This window comes from Erythrolamprus reginae, chromosome 1 (genome assembly GCF_031021105.1).
Source record: "Erythrolamprus reginae isolate rEryReg1 chromosome 1, rEryReg1.hap1, whole genome shotgun sequence".
NCBI lineage: Eukaryota > Metazoa > Chordata > Lepidosauria > Squamata > Dipsadidae > Erythrolamprus > Erythrolamprus reginae.
In genome coordinates, this window is record NC_091950.1 from 21,657,048 (window position 1) to 21,682,274 (window position 25,227).

Consider the following 25,227-nt stretch of genomic DNA (forward strand, 5'->3'; position numbering starts at 1 on the left):
TCTTTCCTTGTTTAGTTTGCACCCATTGCTTCTTGTTCTACCCTCAGGTGCTTTGGATAACAACCTGACTCCCTCTTCTTTGTGGCAACCCCCTGAGATATTGGAACACTGATAACATGTCTCTCCTAGTCCTTATATTCCATATACAGTATAATGTGGACTAGCAGCCTCACTACAAATCAGTCAAAATCAATTAGAACCAAAATCCAGATAGCATGTGTACACACGCTGACTTTGTTTATACATTATTTAATTTGGCCAACTTCTTTTTTAAAATAATTTTCCGTAATTTTTGGCTCTCTGAGCATGCGCAGAAGGAAAACCGTCCCTCTGTGCATGCGCAGATGCAAAATTTATTTATGTATTATTTGGATTTCTATGCCGCCCTTCTCCATAGACTCAAGGCAGGTTGCGCTGGGGACGCATGGGTGCAACATCACAATGCGCATGTAATATTATGATGCGCGCACAGTGCACTGGTAGGAAAAGATAAGCAACTCACCCGACAGAAAGATGCTAAAATGCATCGTCTCGGCCCTGTTGTCACAGTGCTCTATGAACCCTGAAGAGCAAGGGAGGCTGCCTTCTATGCAGTGAACCAATAAAAACTTAGAACTAAGGAGAAATTTCCTGACAGTTAGAACAATTAACCAGTGGAACAGCTTGCCTCCAGAAGTCATGAATGCTCCAACACTGGAAGTTTTTAAGAAGATGTTGGTTAACCATTTGTCTGAAACAATGTAGGGCAGTGATGGCAAACCTATGGCACGGGTGCCACAGGTGGCACGCGGAGCCATATCTGCTGGCACGCGAGCCATTGCTCTAGCTCAGCTCCAATGTGCATATGTGTGCCAGCCAACTGATTTTTGGCTTGCACAGAGGCTTGGGAGGGCGTTTTTGGCTTCCAGAGAGCCTTGAGGGGAATTGGGGAGGGCGTTTTTACCCTCTCCTGGTTCCAGGGGAGCCTTTGGAGCCTGGGGAGGTCAAAACACACCCCTACTGGGCCCACCAGAAACTGGGAAAGAGGTCATTTCCGGTCTCCAGAGGACCTCCAGGCGGTGGGGGACGCTGCTTTTGCCCTCCCCAGGCATTGAATTATGGATGTGGGCACTCATTTGTCAAAGAAGTATAGAATTATTTATTATTATTATCATTATTATTATTATTATTATTATTATTATTAATTATTTAGATTTGTTATGTCACCCCTCTCCAAAAACTCGAGGCGGGTCACCTTCTTATGAATTATAGTTTTTATTAACATAACAAAGTATAAAGAGGTGATGATAATAGAACAGAAGGACAGGGACTATAAGACCTCCAAGGTCCTTTCCAACTCTATTGTTTATTATTATTATTATTATTATTATTATTATTATTATTATTATTATTTATTATTATTATTATTATTATGTCAATACAACTCAGCAAACTAGATCACTATGCTGGATTTCGTATTTCATCACCAGTCGGGCGCTTCCCAAGCACCTAAGACTGAGTGATGTAGCGGCGAATTATGTTTGCCAATCCCAGTAAAGCGGCCTTTTGCAACTGACAGCTGGAGATTTTGTAAATTCTGATGGTTTTCAAATGTCAGCTGAGATCCTTTGGCACTGCGCCCAGCGTGCCAAATACCACTGGGACCACTTTCACTGGCTTATGCCAGAGTCGTTGCAGCTCGATTTATAGATATTTGTATTTCACTAATTTCTCTAGCTGCTTCTCCTCAATTCTGCTGTCCCCTGGGATTGCAATGTCGATGATCCATATATTATTATTATTATTATTATTATTATTATTATTATTATTATTATTATTTTCTCTGTGGACTTCAACTCCCAGGCTGGCTGTGGGATTCTGGGAGTTGAAGTGCACCCATATTTAAATTGCCATGGTTAATAATAATAATAATAATAATAATAATAATAATAATAATATATTAGATTTGTATGCCGCCCCTCTCTGTAGACTCATTCTCTCTCTCTCTCATTTGTCTCTCTCGCGCGATCACTCTACTAAACAAATAATTCCCTCAACACTGTAATTTTACTAAGTCTGCACTTCTATTTCTACTAGAAAAACACTGGTTTAGACAAATAACATGATCCTTATGCTAGGGAGCATTTCTAACCCATTAATGGGTTTTCTGTTGCAAGAAAACAGAAGGAAGAAACAAGAGATCAACACAGCAATTAACGGCAGGAGGAGTTGGAGAAACAGCTCAGTCATAATAACCTTCTCATGAATTATGATCATGTAACTCACAGGTCTTTCAAACTCGGCAACTTTAAGACTTGTGTACTTCAACTCTCCGAGCTGGCTGGAGAATGCTGGGAGTTGAAGTCCGCAAGTCTTAAAGTTGCCGAGTTTGGGGACCCCTGATGTAATTCGTAAAATGCAGAGAAAGATGAAAAAGGAGAAGAGGGCCACCAGAAGGAAGGTTAGAAGATTTGAAGGATTAGTTTAGGGACAGAGCCTCCTGCAGAAAAATTGATCTATCTGGACCCTAAGCACTGACATCAACTCGGTGGCACATCAGAGTTCAGAATTCAACCAGAAGTAATGCTAGTCCCGACTCCCGATGTTTAGAAGGTTGCATTTATAATTTTATTTATTTATTTATTTATTGGATTTGTATGCCGCCCCTCTTCGCAGACTCATGGCGGCTAACAACAGTAATAAAACAGCCTATAATAATAATCCAATACTAAAACAGTTAAAAACCCATTATTATACAACCAAACATACATACAGACATACCATGCATAAAATTGTAAAGGCCTAGGGGGAAAGAGTATCTCAATTCCCCCAAGCCTGGCGGCAGAGGTGGGTTTTAAGAAGCTTACGAAAGGCAAGGAGGGTGGGGGCAATTCTAATCTCTGGGGGGAGTTGGTTCCAGAGGGCCGGGGCCGCCAGAGAAGGCTCTTCCCCTGGGTCCCGCCAAGCGACATTGTTTCGTTGACGGGACCCGGAGAAGGCCCACTCTGTGGGACCTAACTGGTCGCTGGCATTCGTGCAGTAGAAAGTGGTCCCTGAGATAATCTGGTCCGGTGCCATGATGCTAGCAATTCTTGGATAAGTATCTTTCCAGATGTCTTTCCTTGTTGAGCTCCATGGGATATATAGTATATTCTCTAGCAAAAATTGCACAAGAGTGCCCCCGTTTCATCCCTAGGTGTGTTTATTCACATGAAATTTCCAACCAATTTCAGTTTTTGCTAATGCCAACGTGGAATATCTGGAATCACGTTTCTGGTGGGGTTTGTGGACCACATGAATATTTGTTTATTTGGAAATTCCATCTCCAGTAGATGCTCTTGTGTGAGATGATCTCTCTCTCTCTCATTATCTCTCTTTCTCTTGCGCGCGCGCATGATCACTCTGCTAAACAAATAATCCCCTCAACACTGTCAAACTTTTTACTAAGTCTGCACTTCTATTTCTATTAGTTTTTTCTCATCCTTCTGATCACCCTTTCCCTCCCACTTATGACTCTATGACTGTAACTTGTTGCTTGTATCCTAAGATTTTTATTAATATTGATTGTTTTTCATTGCTTATTTGACCCCTATGACAATCATTAAGTGTTGTACCACGTGATTCTTGACATTTTATGTACACTGAGAGCATCTGCACCAAGACAATTTCATTGTGTGTCCAATCACACTTGGCCAATAAAGAATTCTATTCTATTCTATTCTATTCTCCCTCCCCCTCAAGGGTTGCAAAACTGCTGTTTTCCACAGGAAAAAAGGGCTGATTTTTATGAAGTGTAGAGTTAGCAGATGCTGGCTTTTATCAAGTTTTCCCCACTGGGATTCTGTAAAAAAATGCAAATAATCCTCCAAAACTGTGATTCCTTCCAATCCTATAGGTCACAGTAGGTGAAATCATCCCTCTTCTGAGGAAATTCAGTGCCAGACTACAGTTGAACTACAAAATCAGAGAGAGCACCAAAAAATCCAGTTCAGACTATTATGCCAGAAAGGAACAATAAATCGTAGCCTTGTTAATGTAATCCTGGCGTAACTCAGGAGAAGAGGTTTAAAGAAAGATAAAAAATCAGAGTATCTCCTGCTTACTCATACTGCAGATATTGACAGGGAACCTTTGGAACTCTCTGCCACAAGAGACAGCAGTGACCAATATTTATTTACTAATTGGACTTGTATGCTGCCCCTCTCTGTGGACTCAGGGCAGCTCACAACATATAGTGAAACGTAACAGTACAGTTATCCAATTAATATACTAAAAAGTTCTTAAAATTCTAACTTTCATTCATTCAGCAATCACACTAACAATATTTGCTGGACAGGGGAAGATCTAATGTCCCCAGGCCTGGCGACAAAGATGTGTTTTTAAATTCTTGCAGAAGGCAAGGAGGGTGGGGGCAGTGCGAATCTCTGGGGGGAGCTGATTCCAGAGGGCTGGGGCCACCACAGAGAAGGCTCTTCCCCTAGGCCCCACCAGCCAACGTTGTTTGGTCGACAGGATCCTAAAGAGACCAACTCTGTGGGACCTCATCGGTGACTGGGATTCATGAGGCAGAAGGCAGCCTCGGAGATAGTCTGGTCCAATGCCATGTAGGGCTTTATAGGTCATAACCAACACTTTGAATTGTGTCCGGAAACCAATCAGCAGCCAATGCAGTCCGTGGAGTGATGATGAAATATGGGCATGCCTTGGGAGGCCCATAACTTCTCACGCCGCTGCATTTTGGACAATTTGAAGGTTCCAAACACTCTTCAAAAGGTAGCCCCTTGTAGAGAGCACTAAGAATTGCAACCATCCAAGAATCTTCTGGATTTACTTAAACATTTTCAATCAGTGAATATCTGTAATAATAACTACAGTTAATCCTCCACTTATGACCATTTGACGTTACAATGGTGCTGAAAATGACCAATCCTTATGACCGATCCTCACATTTTCTTCTGCCGCACGAATCCCAGCGACCGGTTAGGTCCCACAGAGTTGGCCTTCTCTGGGTCCCGTCGACTAAACAATGTCGTTTGGCGGGACCCATGAGAAAAGCCTTCTCTGTGGCGGCCCTGACCCTTTGGAACCAGCTCCCCCTGGAGATCAGAACTGCTCCCAACCTCCTTGCATTTCGTAAAGTTCTTAAGACGCATCTCTGCTGTCAGGCATGGGGAAACTGAGACATCTCCCCCGGGCCTATACAGTTTATACATGGTATGTTTGTGTGTATGTTTGCTTTTAATAATGGGGTTTTTAGTGTTTTTTAAATTATTAGATTTGTTCTTACATTGATCTTGTTATTGTTGTGAGCCTCCCCGAGTCTACGGAGAGGGGCGGCATACAAATCTAATAAATAAATAAATAAATAAATAAATTAATAATAATAATAATAATAATAATAATAATAATAATAATAATTTTCAACCATCATGACAACTCTGAAATCGCATGGTGAAAATTGGGGATCCTTGGCATGGATTTATGATTTACTTACAGCGTCCTGGGCTTATTTGATCTCTATCTGTCACTTTCTCAGCTGCCTTTTGACAAAGTCAATGGGGAAAAGCCAGATTTGTTTAATGACCAAGCAAATGGTGTGGTGATTCACTTAGTGATCCTGGCAAAAAAAAAAAAGTTTGTAAAAATTGGGCATGACTCATTTAGCAATGGAAGTTCCAGTCTCAGTCGTGCTTATAAGTTGAGGACTGGTTGTATTAGATTTCTTGAAAACAGGAATCTGCCTTATCCAGCCAAATGAACCCTCTGTAATTTTGAGATCCTGAGACAAAGAACAGGAAGGCACTGTGGCCTTCAAGCGCACGGCAAGTAGATCTTGAAAAACGCACCTTTCCTTTGATCCTTACACGCTGATTGTTTACAGGGATTTTCAGACATCCAGGTTATGATTGTCTCAAAGGTGTTTTGTTTTTTTTAAAGACAACAGAGTTTTGTTTCTTCCTTGAAAACGTTTCACTTCGCCTCCAAGAAGCTTCTTCAGTTCTAAGGAACTTTATTTTATTTTATTTTATTTTATTATTTATTTTATTGTTTGTTTGTTTGTTTGTTTATTTTGTCCAATACACAATGAGGGTTTTAGTGGGTATATGTCTATATACACTCTCTCCAACGAAACGAAACATATTCAAGGAGGGGGGGAAAAGGGGGAAATTTCAGTTGCCTTTTAAAAAAGCACCTTTTGGGCTGATTTTTTTTTTACATTTTGTGAAGAGGTCCATGGATAATAATAAAACAGAGAAACATAGAAACATAGAAGATTGACAGCAGAAAAAGACCTCATGGTCCATCTAGTCTGCCCTTATACTATTTCCTGTATTTTATCTTAGGATGGATATATGTTTATCCCAGGCATGTTTAAATTCAGTTACTGTGGATTTACCAACCACGTCTGCTGGAACTTTGTTCCAAGCATCTACTACTCTTTCAGTCAAATAATATTTTCTCACGTTGCTTCTGATCTTTTCCCCCAACTAACCTCAGATTGTGTCCCCTTGCTCTTGTGTTCACTTTCCTATTAAAAACACTTCCCTCCTGGACCTTATTTAACCCTTTAACATATTTAAATGTTTCGATCATGTCCCCCCTTTTCCTTCTGTCCTCCAGACTATACAGGTGGAGTTCATGAAGTCTTTCCTGATAAAGTTTTATGCTTAAGACCTTCCGCCATTTTGGTAGCCCATCTTTGGACCCGTTCAATTTTATCAATATCTTTTTGTAGGTGAGGTCTCCAGAACTGAACACATAATGGGTGTGGCAGGGTACAAAAAGGCGTACCGATGATTTCATGACTTAAAAGCGGGAAGCCGTATCTTTGAGGGTTGGAAATTATGGTGTGGCAGGGTGTTGTGTGGAAAAGAGGTTACAGTACATTCTGGTTCTGGGCGATTCTATTTCTGAGCCACCATCTTATTCTTATTTCTATGAACACATTCAGAGTATTTCCTGTTTCCAATACAGCCATCATGCCACACACTGTTTGTCAACCATGGCTCAGTACTGTACTTCATGATGAAAGGACTTCATTTCCCAGAATTCTCCCAGCCCGCCATGTTGGCTGTGGGATTCTGGGAGTTGAAGTCCATATATCTTAAAACTTGCCAAGGTTGAAAAAAACACCGTCATATTATATTATATTATATTATATTATATTATATCATATCTTATATCATATATATTATATTATATTATATTAATTTACTTACTTACTTACTTACTTACTTACTTACTTACTTACTTACTTACTTACTTACTTACTTACTTACTTACTTACTTACTTACTTACTTACTTACTTATTGGCTGAAAAAAGATTCTGATTCAACCACAGATGTTACTTGCAAAGCCCAAATAAAAGAGGTTGCAACCTCTTGCTTTCAACACAATACTTTCTACTCAGGCGTGCCTTGTTGTTGAGTAGGGTTGATTCATTCCAAGAAGGAAGTGGAAAGAATTTTTTTTAATTGCGCCCTTTTCCTCCCCCACCCCCATAAAAAAAGCTTCTCCATTACAAAAGCTTTTGGAGCCGGATTTTCCTGATGGCTTTCTTTGTTCCCGTGCTGATCCAGCTTTAGGTTTTGTAGAGAATGGAGGGGGGGGGGGGCAAACTGTACCCATTTTACAGGTGGCACCATTAAGGTAACAAACACAACTACCTTCAGCCATTTAAATCTTCCTCTATGTGTAAACAGGAACCTGTTGAAGTCTCCTGTCTGTCATTTAAGCTGAAGGAAGAATTGAGCAACACAACAGGCACCATAAAAAATGAGGCAACCAATGTTCCCCATAAACACTTCATATGTTTTCCCCATCTGATGAGATTTCTGCCAATTCTGGCACACTCATTGCCCCTACCCATGTAAGACAACTTTAACCCATCTGAAAAACACTACTCACTATTTGCTATGCTCTCCGGTTTGTATAATCCTTGCCTCTGCTGGAGAATAGATTCAACCTTAGCATAAAGATGCTCCATTATCCTCTCGTTTATGTTTACATGTTAATTTTACTTAAATATTTGAATGAATTGAGTGCAGGCACTGATTGAGTAGCCAGAAAAAAACCCTGCCCCTCTTATTTATTTATTAACAACAACAACAACAACAACAACAACAGAGTTGGAAGGGACTTTGGAGATCTAGACCAGCGGTCAGTGTTCCCTCTAATTTTTTGGAGGGGTGGGCGGAAACGTATAGTGTCTGAGCGGCAGTCCCTTCGGGACTGGGCGGCACAGAAATAATAAACAAACAAACAAACAAACAAACAAACAAATAAAAAACCCACCCTGTTTTGCCTCAGAGAATTTCAAAATAAAATACTGTACTGTGTGTCTATAACAGTGAGCTCATAATAGGGCAACTCTATCAATATCAAAATGCCACTTAAATAGTTGAGCTAGTTTCAAACTAGATTTTGATTTTCTTTCTCTCTTCCTTACTCCCATTCTTTTTCTTTCTCTTTTCCTTCCTCTCTTTTTTCTATCTGTTTCTCTCTCTTCCTCTCTCTCTCCTTCCCTCTCACTCTTTCCCTCCCGGCTTCTGGGCAGGTTTGAAAAACTCTGAGTTGATGATGATTTTTAAGTGAGCGATTGCTCACTGCTCAGCTTAGAGGGAACTATGCCAGCGGTAGGCAAAGTTGGTTCTTCTATGCTAGCTCAGGAATTCTGGGAGCTGACGTCCACATGTCATAGAAGAGCCAACTTTTCCTGCCCCTGTTCTAGATCGACCCCCTGCTTAGGCAGGAAACCCTACACTACTTCAGACAAATGGTTACCCAACATCTGCTTAAAACTTCCAGTGTTGGAGCATTCACAAGTTCTGGAGGCAAGCTGTGCCACTGATCAATTGTTCTAACTATCAGGAAATTTCTCCGTAGTTCTAAGTTGCTTCTCTCCCTGTTTAGTTTCCACCCATTGCTTCTTGTTCTATTCTCAGGTACTTTGGAGAATTAAACATTTATTGCAATCCAAACCAGGGATGAAATGCTTCTGGTTCGCTCGAGCTTGTTGGTTGTCATGTTATTATTATTATTTGGATTTGTATGCCGCCCCTCTTCGAGGACTCGGGGCAGCTCACAACATATCAAACAACATACAATGTACATATTTTAAAAATCCAATTAATATCACTAAAACGCTTTAAATAATAACATTTAAAATCATTTATTCACATTTACACAGCAAGACATACTACACTTGTCATCCAGGGGTTGTTTATTATTATTATTATTATTATTATTATTACCATTATTATTATTATTATTATTATTATTATTATTATTATTATCATCATTTAGATTTGTATGCCGCCCCTCTTCGAGGACTCGGGGCAGCTCACAACATATCAAACAACATACAATGTACATATTTTAAAAATCCAATTAATATCGCTAAAAAGCTTTAAAAGCTCTAATAACATTTAAAATCATTTATTCACATTCACACAGCAAGACATACTACACTTGTTATCCAGGGATCTATTATTATTATTATTATTATTATTATTATTAATTTATTATTATTATTATCATCATCATCATCATCATCATCATCATTTCGATTTGTATGCCGCCCCTCTCCAAGGACTCGGGGCAGCTCACAACATATCAAACAACATACATTGTACATATTTTAAAAATCCAATGAATATCGCTAAAAAGCTTTAAAAACTCTAAAATCTCTAAAACTCTAAAATAAAAACTCTAAAATCTAAAAAACTCTAAAATAACATTTAAAATCATTTATTCGCATTCACACAGCAAGACATACTACAGTTGTCAGCCAGGGGTCTAGGGTCTGATTATTCTATCCTGGAATAGCATACAGCATTGCGTACAAATATATATATATATACAGTATTTGGCAGCTTCAGATAATGTTGGAAAAGTCTGTAGCCTCCAGATGCCTTGTGATAGTACAGATAAGACAGGCCAAGTTGGGGCAAGGATCTGACCCAGTCTCAACAGCAGCTTCTTCTGTTGCCGCTTAAATCTATTCTCAATTTTAAAACCATGAGGATTAGAATCCTACTTTACTTTGAGAGGAAAGACTACAGCAAAAATACTCTCAATGCAGAAAATCCCAGGAGCAAATTCCATCATCTCCAAATTGCATTGGGAAAGAGTACCCACTCCTGATTCGGGCAAGCTTTAGCCTAGGGCAGGGGTCAGCAATCCGGGGCTCTGAAGCCGCAGGTCGCTGTTTCATCCCTCTGCTGGGGCTCCCTGTTGCTCGAAATATGCATCACAACTGCCAATGTGTGACACCCACCAACGTGCGATTTATTAGGCTTTCCAACCCACAGTAAGCCAACTATGGATAAATCCAAGAAAATAAAAGTTTCAGAAGAAAACAGAATCTTTAATTCAACTATATATGCTAGTTTTGTGGCTGCTCAGGAAATATGAGAAGAGTTTTGTGGCTCCCGGTGTTTTATTTTCTGTGGGAAACGGGTCCAAATGTCTAAGGCTGCCAACCCCTGGCCTAGGGGTCCCCAAACTTGGCAGCTTAAAAGACTTGTGGGCTTCAACTCCTAGAATTTGCGAGAGCAATCATGGGCTTCCCAAGGTATGTCCATGTTACACCAACACTCCGCAGTCTGCATTGGTTGCCGATCAGTTTCTGGTCACAATTCAAAGTGTTGGTTATGACCTATAAAGCCCTTCATGGCATCGGACCAGAATACCTCCGGGACCGCCTTCTGCCGCACGAATCCCAGCGACTGGTTAGGTCCCACAGAGTAGGCCTTCTCCGGGTCCCGTCGACTAAACAATGTTGTTTGGCGGGACCCAGGAGAAGAGCCTTCTCTGTGGCGGCCCCGACCCTTTGGAACCAGTTCCCCCCTGAGATTAGAACTGCCCCACCCTCCTTGCCTAAGCTCTTAAGACCCATCTCTGCCGTCAGGCATGGGGGAACTGAGACATCTCCCCTGGGCCTATACAGTTTATACATGGTATGTTTGTGTGTATGTTTGCTTTTAATAATGGTTTTTTTAGCATTTTTTAAATTATTAGATTTGTTCTTACATTGTTCTTGTTATTGTTGTGAGCCGCCCCGAGTCTATAGAGAGGGGTGGCATACAAATCTAATAAATAATAATAATATTAATATTAATATTAATATTAATAATAATAATAATAATTCTCCAGTTAGCTCTGCTAGCTGGAGAATTCTGGGAGTTGAAATCCACAAGTCTTAAAGTTGCCAAGTTTGAAGACCTCTGCTTTAGCCAGTCTGTGGGATTTAATACGGGCCCTCCCAAATAGTAACCCTTTTCATGATTCTAACCTCTAATTTCACAAAGGCTTGAGTGGCTTATTATTATTATTCATTTATAATTATCGCCTAAAACACGATCTAAGTATTGCCCACAAGATCATATGCTGCAACGTTCTACCTGTCAATGACTACTTCAGCTTCAACCGGAACAACACAAGAGCACGCAACAGATTCAAACTTAATATTAACCGCTCCAAATTTGACTGTAAAAAATATGACTTCAGCAACCGAGTTGTCAAAGCGTGGAACGCATTACCTGACTCAGTAGTGTCAACCCCTAACCCCCAACATTTTTCCCTTAGACTCTCCACGATTGACCTCTCCAGGTTCCTTAGAGGTCAGTAAAGGGTGTGCATAAGTGCACCAATGTGCCTTCCGTCCCCTGTCCAATTGTCTCTCCTTATCTCATTTATCTTTTCTTCCTTTCAAATATGTTCACCTATACTTTTATATCTTTTCTTCTATTCTTTTCTTTATTTATATTATTACATATCTATTCTCTTCAATGTGTATTATGTATTGGACAAAATAAATAAATTAAAAAAAAACATAAACTGAAAGACAATTGTAAAGAAAAGAAAGGAAAGAGGGGCAAAGAAGAGGATTTTTTTTTTTTAAAAAACCCCTAAATTTATAAAATATAAGTAACTTCTGACCGTCCCTTCGGCAGAAAATTACAATCCTGTAAAGTACTAAATCTCCTTTTGTGCCCGTTTCCAGTTTTTAATTTCCTAGGATGGATGGAAATTAGAAGATTCTCCAGTATGGAATGTTCTCATATTACCTTTTTGCAAAATGACTCCACTTAGCACTATGCTAAGCTCCCAGCAATAATTGGGTAGAGAGCAAACCCTCACTGCAAAGGCGGGAGATGGAGAAAAATTTATGTACTTTAATATGGCAAGCACACCCTCTGCTTGGAATAGCTCTTGGTACAGGATGGCCACATAGAGATAGTTCTCATCTTACAGCCATTTGTTTAGCGACCATTCAAAGTTACGAGGAAACTAAAAAAAGGGGTTTATAAATGGTCTTTTTCCATGTATTTATGATGGTTGCAGCAATCTGGCATTTGCGATTGCTATTTTATTTTATTTTATTTTATTATTTATTTTATTTTATTTATTTTATTTATTTTATTGTTTGTTTGTTTGTTTGTTTGACTTCTATGCTGTCCAATCTCGAAGGACTCAGGGTGGCTTACAACAATATAAAAATTACAAAGGCAGTAAAAAAAAATCAAATATAGCAACTAAACTATATAATAATAATAATAATAATAATAATAATAATAATAATAATAATCAGATGAAACAATCAATCACATACTCAGCTGCTGCAAAAAGATCGCACAGACTGACTACAAGCATAGACATGATGCTGTGGCACAGACGATCCACTGGAACTTGTGCCGGAACTACCATTTGCCAGTGGCAAAGAACTGGTGGGATCATAAGCCCGAAAAAGTGGTCGAAAATGACCAAGCAAAACTACTGTGGGACTTCAGACTGACCGAATTCTGAAACCTAACACACCAGACATCCTGATTGTGGAGAAAAAGAAAGTATGGATCATCGACATCGCATTCCCAGGGGACAGCAGAATTGAGGAGAAGCAGCTAGAGAAATTAGTGAAATATGAAGATCTAAAAATCGAGCTGCAATGACTCTGGCATAAGCCCGTGAAAGTGGTCCCTGTGGTACTTGGCACGCTGGGCGCAGTGCCAAAGGATCTCAGCGGACATTTGAAAACCATCCGAATTGACAAAATCTCCATCTGTCAATTGCAAAAGGCCGCTTTACTGGGATCGGCAAACATAATTCGCCGCTACATCACGCAGTCCTAGGTGCTTGGGAAGCGCCCGACTGGTGATGAAATATGAAATCCAGCATAGTGATCTTGTTTGCTGTGTTGTATTGACATAATAATAATAATAATAATAATTTATTAGATTTGTATGCTGCCCCTCTCCGCAGACCACAAAACCATAGTCCCATTAACATGCATATACAGTGTTCCCTCGATTTTCGCGGGTTCGAACTTCGTGGAAAGTCTATACCACGGTTTTTCAAAAATATTAATTAAAAAATACTTTGCGGTTTTTTTCCCTATACCACGTTTTTTCCTGCCTGATAATGTTATATGTCATCGCCAAACTTTCATCTGCCTTTAATAAATATTTTTTAAAATAAACTTTAATAAATAAACATGGTGAGTAATGATCTAAATGGTTGCTAAGGGAATGGGAAATTGCACTTTAGGGGTTTAAAGTGTTAAGGGAAGGTTTGTGATACTGTTCATAGCCAAAAATAGTGTATTTACTTCTGCATCTCTACTTCGCGGAAATTCGACTTTCGCGGGCGGTCTCGGAACGCATCCCCCACGAACATCGAGGGAACACTGTATAACATTCATACAAATGGCCATGACAGTTGTTAAATTCATGGGTCTCAGGCCTGCCGGCAAACCAGGTCTTAGTAGCCTTATGAAAAGCCAACAGGGTGGGAGCAGTATGGACCTTGGGGGGGGGGAGTTGGTTCCATAGGACTGGGGCAACAACAGAGAAGGCCCTCCCGTCATGGCCCCGCCAATCTGCATTGCTTGGTCGACGGGACCCGGAGGAGGCCCACTCTGTGTGTTCTTATAGATCTCTGGGAGGTATGTGGCAGGAGATGGTCCCATAAATATGACATGACTTTTATGACTTTTCCAGCCAGTCCCTGATCAGAAAAATCAATGGGAGAAATGGAATTTACTTAAAAACTCCCATTTCCTTAATGACCATGGCAAAAAAACTTTGTAAAATCAGGCACGATAACATGATGACATACTTAACAACCTCACCATTTAGCAACGGAAGTTCTGGCCTCAGTTGTGATTGCAAATCGAGGATACTTGTATGAAGAAGTATCCTCTGCATTCAGCCGGTTTGGACTGGTTTGGGCGAACTGGTAGTAGCAACCTGTGGGTGGGCTCTGGTGCTATGCTGTCCTATTTAGAAACATTTTGAAGCCATACTCATGCATGCCCATGTGCTTTGATAGTACATGCACACTTGCATTTTCAATGCTGGGCAAACCGGTAGGTAAATTATGTGAATCCCACCTCTGCCTGTTTGTCTTTATCAATGTAATTTTCCTTCCAAATAATTTTGAACTCTAAGACTTTAGGTATTTATCTCTAGGTGATCTCTATCGTTCTTTAGAGATTAGAGGTGTCAGAGTGTGTTCACAGCATGTTGACGTGGTAAGTCTGCATGAAGAACAGCAATGTGCCTATAGTTATGATACCACCCCAGCTGTTATGTGATGTTTCTGGAAAAAATATGGCCATCTCTGCTATCAAAAATGCAAAGGATTTGCAAGTATTTTTTCTGGTAATAAAAATAAAGGAGCAGAGTGGAAAAATGCAACAAAAATTAAATACTAGGAAGAGCAAGCTAATGAGAATAGAAAAGAGTAGAGTAGAGTAGAATAGAAGTGAATTGAATTGAATAGAATTCTTTATTGGCAAAATGTGATTGGACACACAAGGAATTTGTCTTTGGTGCACATGCTCTAAATGTTCATAAAAGAAAAGATAAATTTGTCAAGAATCATGAGCTACAACACTTAATGATTGTCACAGGGTACAATAAGCAACTGGAGAACAATCAATATTAATATAAGTCGTAAGGATACAAGCAACAGGTTGCCGTCAAAGTGGCCCGCAGCTGCTCGTGGTAAGGACCAATAAGCATCTTTTAGTGTTGTATAGCAGTGATCTAAAGTATTCTTACCTGTCGTGGGACAATTGACATGCTGAAAATATTTTGGAAGCTCTTTCCTTAAGTTACCTTTGTTAAAATCACCTAGAATAATGGCCAGTGAATCTGGATATTTGGCTTAAGGCTCCATAATCTGATCAGCTAGAGTTCGTAAAACCTTGTTTACATAGGCTTGTGGCGGGATATAAACCACAATTAATAGAAATGAAGTACCGGTAAACACTTGAGGGGAATAAAAGAGTTTGCAGTTGATAAGTCAGGACTCCAAGTTTTCATCATAGAATTTTTGTATTACAGTTATGTCCTGAGACCAGCTGTTGTTGATATATATACATAAGCCTCCTCTCTTTTCCCCCTCTGTTAATTCTACTATCCTGTCTGCAATAGGTACAACCACAAGTCTTAGAACTGGCAATGAAGATACTGAAGTGGTAGGTACAGTAGCTCCTGTCTTTTAGGATCAAATAAAACTAAAGGAACAAGCAGTCAAAAATATATCACAGATACGCCCGCGGTAGAGCAATGGAAAAAATATTCGGATGTTGGGATGTGTCTATTCCTACCAAGATCGGAATTATGTGAGCTACTGTGACATGCTATAGAAACAAAAACTGGACTTTAAAATAGTGGGATAAGAAGAGCATTGATGCGTCTGAACTTTGGTGTTAGTGGAGACTTTGGGAAATGAGGGGTTAGAAACATAGAAGATTGACAGCAGAAAAAGACCTCATGGTCCATCTAGTCTGTATTTATTTATTTATTTATCTGTCTGTTTGTTTGTTTGTTTGTTTGATTTGATTTGTATGCCACCCTTCTCCGAAGACTCGGAGCAGCTCACAACAATAAACAATACAAATCCAATGATTAAAAACAAAACAGTTAAAACCCTTGATTTAAAAACAACCATACATCCCAAACAAACCATACATAAAACGGGACGGCCCAGGGGAATCAATTTCCCCATGCCTGGCGGCAGAGGTGGGTTTTTATACTCTTTCCTGTATTTTATCTTAGGATGGATATATGTTTATCCCAGGCATGTTTAAATTCAGTTACTGTGGATTTATCAACCACGTCTGCTAGAAGTTTGTTCCAAGCATCTACTACTCTTTCAGTAAAATAATATTTTCTCACATTGCTTCTAATCTTTCTCCCAAATGGTTGTTAGTTCTCTTTGAGCATGACTGTTTTCTTGCAGATATTTCATTACCAAACTAGGTAACAGCATCTATCATTGCATTGTGTGAGAGACCTGCAAATAGCATGCCTTTCTGGGTCACATTGCAATTTTATTTTTTTAACCAATTTTCCCTCTCTTCTTTCTCGCCGTCTCCTCCCACCAGGAGAAAGAAAAGGAAGAGAGCTCCGAAGAAACAAAAGAACCAGGGCAATTAAATATAAAGGCATTTGCTGCTTCTCCCACTTTGAAATGCCTGTTGCCCAATCTCCCGGGAAAGCTCCTCGCCTGTCGTTGTCGTAGTAGTAGTTGTTGTTATTATTATTGGCACAGCTGGCTGGCTGAAACCACATGGGGTTATATAACCACCATCTGCTAAACATTGGTGACGTACAAAGCTGGCTCGGGAGGAAGAAAGCCTGGTTGGGTTGGGTTACGCTTGCTTATTGGACTGCCGAGCCTGTGGATTGACTCAGAGGCGGGTGCCATTGGCTGCCGCGCCTGTCCGTCAAGCTTGTGCCCAGCGCTGAAGTCACTGCCGTCCTACTGACATACTTTCCGCTTCTAATAGAATTTAACAAGGTGCTTGTGTAACGAAAGCATTCACTGAATTTAACCCTTGCGAGGCCCAAGTCCCGCAGGAAGGATTTCTGTTTTACAATTGGAGAGGGCTCAAAAAAGCTCAGGCTCAGAGAAACGGAATCAAATAAAATCGAATAAAATAATAAATTAAAAAAATACTGAAAAAGAAACAGACAGTTGGGAAGAAAAGGAAAAAGATGTCTATGAACAATTCCGGCTAAATGAAACCTTTCTGGACCAATATATGTCCAATCGTGATCCAGAAAAAATACTTTCAAATACGGAGTTTATGAGCCCCTCTTGGGAAATCAAATTATTCTCCATACACAAGAACAAGGGAGCACAATCTGAGGTTAGTTGGGGGAAAGATCAGAAGCAACGTGAGAAAATATTATTTTACTGAAAGAGTAGAAGATGCTTGGAACAAACTTCCAGCAGCCGTGGTTGGTAAATCCAGAGTAACTGAATTTAAACATGCATGGGGTAAACATATATGCATCCTAAGATAAAATGCAGGAAATAGTATAAGGGCAGACTAGATGGACCATGAGGTCTTTTTCCGCTGTTAATATCTATGTTTCTATACTAAGTAAATAGGTTTAATCCATATGAAACGCTAAGTCCCCCCACAGCTAACCAAGATTTACACCAATGGTTTTGAAACTTAGCAATTTTAAGATGTATGGACTTCAATTCCCAGAATTGCCCTCATTTATCTGTACAGTAGTCCCTCACCTATCGCTGGTGTTACGTTCCAGACCTGGCCACGATAGGTGAAATCCGCGATTAGGAATTTATCGACTGGTAGTACTTATTTAAGTATTTATATTGTAATTGTTGGTAAGTTTTCATTGTTTTAAGTGTTTATAAACCCTTCCCACACAGTATTTATTTTAGATACAGTATTTAAATACAGTACTGTATTTACAATTTTAGATTATTTATTTTTTTTAAAAAACCTGCTGATCGAGTTCGGCGGGCTGTTTAAATCTGACGATCGACTTCCTCAGAAACCCGCGATGAAGTGAAGCCGCAGTAGGTGAAGCGCGGTATAGCGAGGGACTACTGTATTTACTTTGTTCATGTTTATGTTTATACCAATACCTGCTATCTTGTATATGTTCTGGCAAAATAACTAACTAACTAATAATAAAATAAAATAAAATAAAACAAAAAAAGTAATAATAATAAAATAAAATAAAATAAATAAATAAAATAAATAAAATAAATAAAATAAATAAAATAAATAAAATAAATAAAATAAATAAAATAAAATAAAATAAAATAAATAAAATAAATAAAATAAAATAAATTGCCCAGCCAACATAGGTGGCTGGAGAATTCTAGCATTTGAAGTCCATACATTTTAAGATTGCCAAGTCTGAAAAATGTAGTTTACACCAACCACGTTTATCCTGGCCTAATGCCCATTTTATTACCCTGTATGAATACAGCCAGGAGACAACAGGCTACTCCCTTCCCTTCATGTTATAATTATGTGGCTTCACACCAAATGAAACCGCTTCAAATGTTTTTTATGTGTTTTTAAAGGAAGCTAAACTATGAATCCTCCATATTCATGGGATAAAAGTAAATAATAGGGGAGGGTTGTCATCCTTGCACCTTTGTCAAGCTTTCTTGGAAACATAACCATAAGCAAGGAGGATCCTCAATTTAACTGGGCAGATTCTTCTCATGTTAATGGGCCTGAAACAGGGGTGAAATGGTTCGCTCAGGCCTGTCAGTCATCAGAGAGCTGGTTGCGAAGGCAGTGTGAGGTTCCGCCTATCCACCCGGGCGTTCCGTGCATGCGCAGAGGGTAAAAAAACTCAAATGGCAGCTTCTGACCAGTGTTGACCAACATTGGAAGTCGTTTGACCAATGTGACCAGCGTTGGAGGCCTTTGTCTCCAACTGAGCGAATTGGGAGCATTTCACCCCTGCCCCGAAAAGCATTTAGTTTAGTTTAGTTTAGTTTATTTAGATTTGTATGCCGCCCCTCTCCGAAGACTCGGGGCGGCTAACAACAATGAAGAAAACAATGTAACAAATGTAATATTAAAAAGTAATCTAAAAAACCCCAATTTAAGAGACCAATCATACCAACAAGCATACCATGTATAAATTCTATAAGCCTAGGGGGAAGGGAGAAAAAATTTTCAATTCCCCCATGCCTGACGACAGAGGTGGGTTTTAAGGAGCTTGCGAAAGGCAAGGAGGGTGGGGGCAACTCTGATATCTGGGGGGAGCTGGTTCCAGAGGGTCGGGGCCGCCACAGAGAAGGCTCTTCTCCTGGGTCCCGCCAAATGACATTGTTTAGTTGACGGGACCCAGAGAAGGCCAATTCTGTGGGACCTAACCGGTCGCTGGGATTCGTGTGGCAGAAGGCGGTCCCAGAGATATTCTGGTCCGATGCCATGAAAGGCTTTATAGGTCATAACTAACACTTTGAATTGTGACCGGAATCTGATCGGCAACCAATGCAGACTGCGGAGTGTTGGTGTAACATGGGCATATTTGGGAAAGCCCATGATTGCTCTCGCAGCTGCATTCTGCACGATCTGAAGTTTCCGAACACTTTTCAAAGGTAGCCCCATGTAGAGAGCGTTACAGTAGTCGAGCCTCATACTGCCAATAACCTCATACCTCATTTGATACCTCATACTGCCAATAACCACGTGGGCATGAAAATGAAGACCTATTTCCCCTTGTCCACTTCAAGATACAACTTCCCCCTATAAGGGTGTCATTGGATTTCCACATGAACCGAAAATAGCTTCTCAATGCCTCAGCCATTCAGAATAAATGTTTGCTATTAGAAAGAAGATCAACATATATTGAAATTACGTCTTAGTATTGAAATGTGGTTTTTCAGGAATGCCTTTTGAGGTTAACATTTTGGGTCACAAAGTAAGAAAATAGTGACCAGATTCATCGCAATAGTGAGGAAAGTTAACTTCAAATCAAATTGTTCCTTTGCTTTGCATCAAAAAGTTGAACCTTGTGGCTGACTTCCAGAGAAAGTATTATTATTATTATTATTATTATTATTATTAGTAGTAGTAGTAGTAGTAGTAGTAGTAGTATTAGTAGTAGTAGTAGTAGTAGTAGTAGTATTATTTATTAAATTTGTACGCCACCCTTCTCCAAAGACTCAGGGCGGCTCATAAGACACAATATAAAACAATGCGTACAACAAATCTAATTAATTAAAAACTACAAGCTAAAATCCTGTAGTATATTTTGGATGTTTTGTAATAGTAAATAGACAGGGAAATTGTATCTCTTTGAGGTGAGGAAAGGCCAGGCACCCTAACCCAAACCCTTGACGCGAGTGACGTCAAGTTGGCCACCGTAGAAATGGTGGTAGACTTTAAGAGAAACCCTTCCACCCTTCCACCTCTCACAATACTAGACAACACAGTATCAACAGTAGATACTTTCAAATTTCTAGGTACTATCATATCTCAAGACCTAAAATGGTCACCTAACATCAAAAACATCATCAAAAAAGCACAACAAAGAATGTTCTTTCTGCGCCAGCTCAGGAAGCTCAAACTGCCCAAGGAGCTGCTGATTCAGTTCTACAGAGGAATCATTGAGTCTGTCATCTGCACCTCTACAACTGTCTGGTTTGGTGCTGCAACCCAACAGGACCGACACAGACTTCAGAGGATAATCAGAATTGCAGAAAAAACAATTGCTGCCAATCTGCCTTCCATTGAGGACCTGTATACTGCACCAGTCAAAAAGAGGGTGGGTAAAATATTTACTGACCCCTCACATCCTGGACACAAATTGTTTCAAATCCTACCCTCAAAACGTCGCTACAGAGCACTGCACACCAAGACAACTAGACACAAGAACAGTTTTTCCCCGAATGCCATCACTCTACTAAACAAATAATTCCCTCAACACTGTCAGACTTTCTACTAAATCTGCACTTCTATTCTACTAGTTTTTCTCATCATTCCTATCACCCATTTCCTCCCATGTTGACTGTATGACTGTAACTTGTTGCGTATATCCTAAGATTTTTATTAATATTGCTTCTTCATTGCTTATTTGACCCCTATGACAGTCATTAAGTGTTGTACCACATGATTCTTGACAAATGTATATTTTATTTTATGTACGTTGAGAGCATATGCACCAAGACAAATTCCTTGTGTGTCCAATCACACTTGGCCAATAAAAAATTCTATTCTATTCTTTACGCTACTCACATGATCTTTAAGCTACTCCAAGTCAAATGGCCACCTGGTCACATGGCCGGCAAGCCACACCCACAAAATAAGTCACGCCCACAATGTGGTAAATTTGCAGCCCTTCACTGGATAGGGGGACTGACCCACATCTTCCAAGTCCAACACATAGGCTGGATTCACACAGTACACTAAACCCAAATCCAGGTTCACAAACTACAACGATTGATGCCGCAGCATGCTAGGCCCAAAGAAATAAACCACAAGATATCTTCATGTAATGTCTGGATTATGTTGAAATACCGCGTACTCAATTCCATTTTTAGCTTGGTGTATATAGCCTGTAGGGCAAATCCATCCAGAAGATTTCATGTAAACACCGAGTTGTGTTCTCCGCCTCAACATTACTCTCTAATCCCTTTCTTAAACAAATAATCAAAGCTAACCATCTCCCTGCATCATGGCGGCTTCTGTAAGTGAATGGGTCTGTGATTCACCTTGGTTGAACTTGCACCGGATGCTAGACCTCAAAGGATGCAACTGGGATTAAATCTAGCCTACTCTGCTGGGTAAACTCAGAATGGGAAGACCCCAACATTCCTTCCTTTTTTTTTGCCAAGTTACTAAATCCAAGGCTGGAAAGTTTTAGCTTCCCAAAGGCCAAGAGATGAGCTGGGTGTCAACACCCAAAGGTTTAGAGGGAGCAGGCAACGCCCTCACCCAGGTAAGATCTTGGCACAAGCTGTAGCAGCCGATCCACATTCCTACAAAGCTAAGCAAAGCAGCCAAGGGCGTGCCTGCCAACTCATCCTCACAAGCTTTCTTCGCCTCCTCCCCGCCGTCCCCCTGTGCCAACCCAATGGTATTCCTATAAACAAACAGGGTGGGGGGCCCATGACATACTAACCCTTCAGCCCCGCCCAGGGAAGTGTCATCTGGGCACACCCTGGCCTTTTGCTAATGTGAGGAGGAAAAACTCCCCTCCCCAGGGGAAGAGGGGGTCCTCCTCGTTGTGGCTTATTTTCTCTCCTGACCAAGATGGAAGCCAACATGTGCTGGACCACAGAAAGTCCAACATGGCAACTGTCCGCTGCGAACGGGGTGGGGAACAATGGGACCTTTTATGATTTGGGGATTTCAACTCCCAGAATTCCATCGCTGGCTCATGAATTCTGGGAATTGAAGTCCCCAAGTCATAAAAGAGTCATAGTTTATTTATTTTATTTATTTATTTATTTGTTTTGTCACGTACATATTGGTGATACACAAAGATATAATATTAATATATATGATACTAATAAAAGAGAAACATTAGGACGGGACGGAAGGCACTAAAGAGCACTTATGCACGCCCCTTGCTAGATAAAACGGATTCAATTCAATTCAATTTATTAGATTTGTATGCCGCCCCTCTCCGAAGACTCGGGGCGGCTCACAACAGTAATAAAACAATATTATAGCGAAACAAATCTAATATTAAAAGAAGCATATAAAACCCTATCATATTGAAAGGCAAACAGCACATACATACCAAACATAAATATAAAAATATAAAAAGCCTGGGGGAAAAGGTGTCTCAACTCCCCTATGCCTGGCGGTATAGATGGGCCTTGAGTAATTTACGGAAGACAAGAAGGGTGGGGGCAGTTCTAATCTCCTGGGGGAGCTGATTCCAGAGGGCTGGGGCCGCCACAGAGAAGGATTTTCCCCTGGGGCCCGCCAAACGACATTGTTTAGACGATGGGACCCGGAGAAGGCCAACTCTGCGGGACCTTATTGGTCGCTGGGATTCGTGCGGTAGCAGGCGGTTCCGAAGGTACTCTGGTCCACTGCCATGTAGGGATTTAAAGGTCATAACCAACCAGATGGGGGGAGAAGTCAAAATAAACTTGGTACTTTCCTCCATGGGAGGGAGCTACTTGTTTTGGAAACAAGTAGTACAGTATTGGTTACAACCTATAAAACCCTACATGGCATTGGACCAGATTAGTTTCAGGACCATCTTCTGCCTCATGCATCCCAGCGGCCAGTCAGGTCCCACAGAGTTGGCCTTTTTACAGGTCCTGTCAGCTAGACAATGCCGCCTGGCGGGGCCTAGGGAAAGAGCCTTCTCTGTGGCAGCCCCGGCCCTTTGGAATCAACTCCCCCAGGAGATTTGTATTCCCCCTACCCTCTCAGCCTTCTGTATGGTTTTAAAAACGTACCTCTGCAGACAGGCCTGGGTCCACTGAATCTTAACATCTACCCCGGCCTATGATTGAATCTATATGGTAAGATAGGATGAATGTGGACAATTGGTTTTTTAAAATGATTTGGTGGTTTTAGAATATGAAGTTAAGTTAGTTTCTTACATGTTCTTAGTATTAAGGTTTTTTTAGAGTACAGTATATTTTATTAATTTGACTTCTATGCCGCCCATCCGGAACAACTCACAGAGTGGGCCTTCTCCGGGTCCCGTCAACTAAACAATGTCGTTTGGAGGGCCCAGGGGAAGAGCCTTCTCTGTGGCGACCCCGGCCCTCTGGAACCAACTCCCCCCGGAGATTAGAATTGCCCCCACCCTCCTCGCCTTTCGTAAGCTCCTTAAAACCCACCTCTTCCGTTAGGCATGGGAGAACTGAGATATTCTTTCCCCCTAGGCCTTTACAATTTATGCATGGTATGTTTGTTTGTATGTATGTATGGTTTTACAATAAGGGTTTTTTAGTTGTTTTAGTATTGGATTTACATGCTGAGTCTCAGGAAAAGGGTGGCATAGAAATCTAATAAAGAAATAAAGAAATAAAGAGCTTCAGAATGAAAATAGTCATTTGTATCTTTACTATAAAAAAGGAACGAGAGGTGAACTTCTTCCACGCAATCCAAGCACTGAATTGCACAGCATGGATGGAAGTTATTTCACCGTTAGGAACATTATCTCGGAGGTTTTATCTATCAGACAGGTTATTTCATCCCAGAAATATGCTGGGACAGTCATTAGCCTTTTAAAATATTATTATTATTATTATTATTATTATTATTATTATATTAAATTTATTTATTTATTTATTTTTATTTTACAAAACAAAACGCACATATAGAAACACACAAACATAAAAGAAAAACCCACATATACGGAATGGTTTACATCCCAATTTTTGACAGAAGCACATACGGAGTTGTATATGTTTTTACATCAATCGAGAACATTTTTGTCTATGTTTACTGTAAATACGGTACATTTCATAGAAAGAAAAAAAAATAGAAAAGGAAATAAGAACAAAGAAGAGACATAAACAATGTCGTTGGGCGGGCCCCAGGGGAAGAGCCTTCTCTGTGGCGGCCCCCGCCCTCTGGAACCAACTCCCCCCGGAGATTAGAACTGCCCCCACCCTCCCTCTCTTTCATAAACTACTCAAGACTCACTTATGCCACCAGGCATGGGGGAGTTAAGATATTCCTTCCCCCTAGGCCATTACAAGTTATGCATGGTGTGTTTGTGTGTATGTTTGGTTCTATAATAAGGGTTTTTAGTTGTTTTATTAATTGGATTGTTACATGCTGTTTTTATCATTGTTGTTAGCCGCCCCGAGTCTACGGAGAGGGGCGGCATACAAATCAAATCAAATCAAATCAAATCAAATCAATAAATCAATAAATCAATAAAATAAAAAAAACCCTAATTTCAATTAGAAAGGTAAACGTATCAATTATTGATCTTTTAAACCTTACATTTTATTTCATTTCCATGGTGGAAGAGAAGTTTAGGGATTGTCGCCCTTCAACATCCAGAAGACAACTAACTGAAAGCTTCTCCTGTGGGTAGCACATGGCCGGGCTGGGCCAGAAGACTGTGCAAAGCCCAAGGTTTCAATGGGAAGAAAACTATGTGGAAGATAGTGGTAGAAGTAAATTATGGGTGCAGTCAAGCTTAATATCTCTGTCCTGGAGCCCCTGAATCGTGGCCTGGGTCCAAACCAGCAGGCACACAGCAGAAATGACCTGCTCTCAGTTGGAAGAGGAAAGACAACATTGGTAGGGACTTCAAAAGACCATCAAAACAGAAGGTTTGACCTCATCATGGTTTCATTAATTCCCGAAAGGACGAGGAACTCAGCTTGCTCTGCAAAAGGGGGTGGTGGGCAAAACGCCATTTTCCTTTCCAATCAACTATCCCTCGCGAGCACCAGGCTTAATTGGCCAGCGGGAATCCTGGGGGAAATAGGTCTCCAGCCCACAACCCTTTGCAGAA

General features: G+C 40.4%; 1 protein-coding gene across 3 annotated transcripts in view; it reads right to left on the minus strand.

Moving 5' to 3' along the window:
- Positions 1–25,227, minus strand: part of LOC139164568 (nuclear receptor ROR-beta-like) — a 76,724-nt gene that overhangs the window by 26,263 nt on the left and 25,234 nt on the right. Inside the window, exon 1 of one of the 3 annotated variants that reach the window (XM_070746893.1) lies at positions 16,457–16,522. The exons of the other annotated variants lie outside the window; for them this stretch is intronic. The gene's annotated coding sequence lies outside the window, so the exon portion shown is untranslated. Of the gene's footprint in view, positions 1–16,456; positions 16,523–25,227 lie in introns of those variants that run through there. 3 annotated transcript variants of the gene reach the window in all.